This window comes from Barbus barbus (genome assembly GCF_936440315.1).
Source record: "Barbus barbus genome assembly, chromosome: 16".
Lineage (NCBI taxonomy): Eukaryota > Metazoa > Chordata > Actinopteri > Cypriniformes > Cyprinidae > Barbus > Barbus barbus.
This window is the reverse complement of record NC_136744.1, coordinates 29,280,091-29,285,052: the sequence shown is the minus strand read 5'-3', so window position 1 is coordinate 29,285,052 and position 4,962 is coordinate 29,280,091.

Below are 4,962 nucleotides of genomic sequence, written 5' to 3'. Positions count from 1 at the left end.
ATGGTGTGAATTATGATTTCAATGACGACTTTAAGGAAAAAACATCATAACAGATGGTGTTCCACTTTCCCATGGTCACCTCTCGCCAGCGTCTTATCTGTACGTGCCTCGGGCTCCACTAATAACACGATTGTCATGTGAAATAGCTGGAGGGAAAAGAGAGAGAGAAATAGAGGAATAATGAGAGGAATCTCAGAGGAATCAGACATAAGAGCTCATCTCCAGGTTCCTCTGGTTCCGCTTCAAGCACACAAGAGGAGGATAGAGGACTTTGCGTACAGCATCGTTATTCCTGAATCCATTGTGGAAATTATGGAGACAATAACTAAATCTAACCGGTGTCTTCTAAGCCTCACTGTTTAATTTAAATATTTATTTGATTGTGTTTTATGAGTTTAGATCAGGGTTGTTTTAGTATCAATGAGATACTATTATAGTTTTTTTTAGATATATATTTGATGTTTTGTTTTTTCCATTAGTAATTTTGTTGGACATTTTAGTATTTTTTTATATATTTTTATAGTTTTTACTTTTAATTTCAGTTTTAGTTATTTTAACACATCAAATAAATGAGAAATGTTGCTATATGATTTTAGTTGATGTTTATTTTAAGTTATGAAAATGTTTCATTTATGGTTTAATTTTAAGTTGTTGTTTAGTTAACTATATTAATCATGGTTTAGATCCCTAAATTATTTTTTTGTAGCTATGACTTTTGCACAGGAGTTTCATGTCAGGTCAAAAAAGTTCCCTAGGCAGATTAAGCTCGGTTTGGGTTAAAATGTAATTACAAAAATTACAAAATCTAACCCAACATTTGGATTTGTCCATATTTGACCCAAAGTTGGGTTGAAACAACTCAGTTTTAGAGTGATCTTTCTTTGAAGAGCGTGAGTTTGGCAGTAGATGAGATTACAGTGACGTATCTTGAGGCGGGTGAGTCCCATCACTACATGTGTTCTGTGTGAATGCATCAGATGGTTTTTGGAGCATGTTGTTTCCAGACGTGTTCCTGATAGTGGCAGGTTGAGGATTATGTAAAGTGTGAGAGGAGGAAGCGTGTGCCATGCTGTCATACATTAAGCCATACTTAGAGTTTGATTATCACTGAAAACACAAGCACATCAGAGCTAATGAGTTTTGTGTTTGCAACACATTTTACTTCTGTAATGTGACGTTTTTCAGAGTGAAACATATTGAATGTTGAATCGAAGTATGCGTGTGTATCAAGATTATTATAATTAACTGATAGTGAAAACATAAACCATAAACAGTTTTGCTAATAAAATAAAATAATAAAAATGAATGTTAACTGAAATAACATAAAAAAAATTAGATAGTTTCAGATAATTTCTCAGTTTAACTTTAGTTTTAATTTGATGTACTAAAATAACTTAAACTGACATTAATATTATATAATGTGTGTGTGTGTGTCAAGTCACCTTTATTTATATGGCGCTTTTAACAATACAGATTGTGTCAAAGCACTTAACAGTATCAAATTGGAGGATAGAGTGTCAGTAATGTATAAAAATAAGATTAAACACTCAGTATTCAGTTAAATATTTCACAAATCTAATCAAATTTAGTGTGTTTTGTGCTTGTTTTTGCAGTGTTTGGACAAATCATGCACAATAAGAGCAGAAGCATATATAATAGTCCATTTCAATTTGATGCTTACTCTAACGTTTGTATCACTGGGTTTTATTAGCTCTCATTTCTTTCTTTTGTAGCTCAGATGACATGAGAGAGTTTCTGGCAGGAATCCACTGAACACAGGGCGAGATGGAGGGCGTGTGGTGCAGCCGTCCCACTGAGCTCAAAATGGTCCCAGATGGGCTGTGACAGGTTTGACGGGTGGCCGCAGATCTCCGGTGTCAGTGTTTCCAGGGGGAGGATTATTTTGGGCTTCTGGTGAGACTGTGTCCTCAGGCACCATTTTGCACATTTCTGAGTTGCTGGTGTGGCAACAAATATAAAAGGCAGCTAATTGGATTCTATCAGAGCCACACAAAGCCCAGAGTAAATCAGCAATGGAAACACAGCCGACAGCTTCATGTTAATCTTCTGAGCTCAAGGGTTTATCAATAATTATTCATCAGCGGAAATATTCAAGCACAAACGGCAGCAGTAGAAATGCTGTTGGATGATTGAATAAAAACTGCATAGAGCTGTTGCAAAAGCAATTAGGTATTCTTTTATAAATATACTTCTGTCTTGGTATTGTAAAACATAGTAGCCTTAGAATTATCTTTCTAAAAATGTTTGGCTATTAAAAATTCAGGTAGTTTCAAGTAATACAGTTTTTTTTTCCAAGAAATCTTGCCTTGAAATATTTGAATAATATCTGAAAGCAAAAATGAATAAAAATAACAAAAGCACATAACAAAATTAGTAAAATGTAAACTAAAATGAAAAATAAAACTGACAATAGTAATAAATACTATAATAGTATATAAATAATACTAAAATAACATTGCATAACAGTTGTATTTAAATTGTAAAGCATGCAATGTGTGTTGACACATTACGATACAAAATTACATAAAAATACCTGTATTACAGTAAATTGCTATTGAGAATAATAGAAATGACAAAAAAATGCTAAATAAATTTTAAATGCAAAAAAAAAATTAAATAAATTTCAGTGGGATTTCATATATTTGTTCTTCATTTTGTGGTGACTTGTGAGATGTTCGGGACAGGTTTTGTGAGATTCACCAATGGACATGTAATTATTCAATCCAAATGACTGTATTCCGCTGATGTATGAGTGTGGACACTGTCAAAATGGCTTTCCTGCTGCTGTTTTAAAGAGATGTACAAATGCTTGACAGATTCAGGTGATACTTTGACCCTCACAATTTATGAGCTGCTATGTTGATAAATGATGTCACAAAATAAATCATGCAGCGCTCCAAAAGCCAAGAGCAATCAATACACAAATCGTCATGTGTGAGTATTTACAGGCAGCGGCCGCAGAGGTCACTGCCGATAGAGCAGCATGTCATCATTTCTGAGCTCTTTGAGATGATTGGATTTTTCCTATTTAAGACAGAGAGTGTGGTGTCAATCATATTATGTGAGGTCAGTGTGTAAATCAGTGCTAAATTAGTTGCTCAGTGAGCATGAAATATATTTCAGTGCGGTGAGAGGCTATTTGGACATTTTCTTTGCGATGCTTTGGAATATCATAGAATATGAATACGGAAATCAGTTTTCACCATGTCATGCATTAAAAAAAACAAGGTGTTACCATCACTACTTCATTGTATCGCCACAGAAAGGCATATACGTACATTCTCCAGATTACGACAGGCTTGGTTTTTGGTGTTTTGGGTCAAAAACAGGTTGTTCTGAATCAATGCAATGACATTTTTCTTCCTGACCCATCAATAGTTATTGAGATTGTGACAACAGTAAAATGCTCCCGTGTGGTTCCTTTGGAAATACATTAGCACAATGTCTGTATTTACAGTTCAGGGGCCTCATTTATAAAGTGTGCAAACGCTCAGATTTAATTTTAGCGTGTGGGTATGCTTAAATCCACACCAACGCTTATTTGTAAAACTGGCTTTGATGTGGAGAAGTGTTTAGCGTCACGTCAGGGTCTGAGCAGACGTACGCACTTTTTCTTGTTCGAGTACTGCAGGTTTTTGAAAATGTTAGCTGTTCTTTCAGCACGCTGTTCTAAATTAAAGAATTTGGATGATGGCTGGTGATCTTTTAAATGTTAATGACATTAATTAGGAGTTGTTTGCAGGGCAGAGAGCTGAAACCATTCATTTGCATGCAAGTTCAAGATCATTTGCGATTCATAGATTTCACATCTGAAAGAGACGCGTACGTGCGTTTTCTGTACGTACGTTCATTTTACAGTACATTTTATGCATATTTGAGAGATGATCGTAAGATAAATTTTAGGATGGATGAGGCCCCTGGTGTTTGTATCAGAACTTTAAGTCAGGTGGGTTCAGATGTTGTAGTTTTAAACTCCAGGCCAGCAGAGGTCACTCTGACATCACTGCTAACTGATGCTGCCGGCGTCCTCTGAAGGAGCAGCTGCATTTTGGAATCAGGTTATGAAGGCAGTAAATACCTGAGAAACATTACTTTATGATAACTGTTCCAATCACTAGTGTACTAGTGCATAAAACCACTCAGAGCAAGGCAAGGCAAGTTTATTTATATAGCACATTTCATACACAGTGGTAATTCAAAGTGCCTTGCATAAAAGCAAGGAATTTTTAAATTATATAGAAATTGATTTAAAATGAATTTAAAACAGTTAAGAGAAAATGATTATACATAAAATACAGTGCAGTCAGTTCAGACGTAGCACAGTGCTCATTCAACAAATGCACAGCTAAACAGGTGAGTTTTGAGTCTGGATTTAAATGTGGCTAATGTTTTAGCACATCTGATCTCTTCTGGAAGCTGGTTCCAACTGCGGGCAGCATAATAGCTAAAAGCAGACTCCCCTTGTTTTGTGTGAACCCTTGGTGTTTCTAACTGACTCAATCCTAATGATCTGAGTGGTCTGTTAGGTTTATATTCAGTGAGCATATCAGCAATGTATTTAGGTCCTAGGCCATTGAGTGACTTATAAACGAGTAAAAGTACTTTAAAATCAATCCTAAATGTAACTGGAAGCCAGTGTAAGGACCTGAGGACTGGTGTGATATGCTCAGATTTTCTGGTTCTAGTCAGAATCCTGGCAGCAGCGTTCTGGATGAGCTGCAGCTGTCTAATGGTCTTCTTTGGAAGGCCGGTGAGGAGACCATTACAATACGATAAAGGCATGAACAAGTTTCTCTAAGTCTTGACTGGAAAAAAAAACATCTAATTCTTGCAATGTTTTTGAGATGACTACTAAAACTAAGGTCTGTCTCCAGAATCACCCCAAGATTTTTGACTTGATTTTTAGTTGTTTGACCCCTAGAGTCAAGGTAGGCATTCACC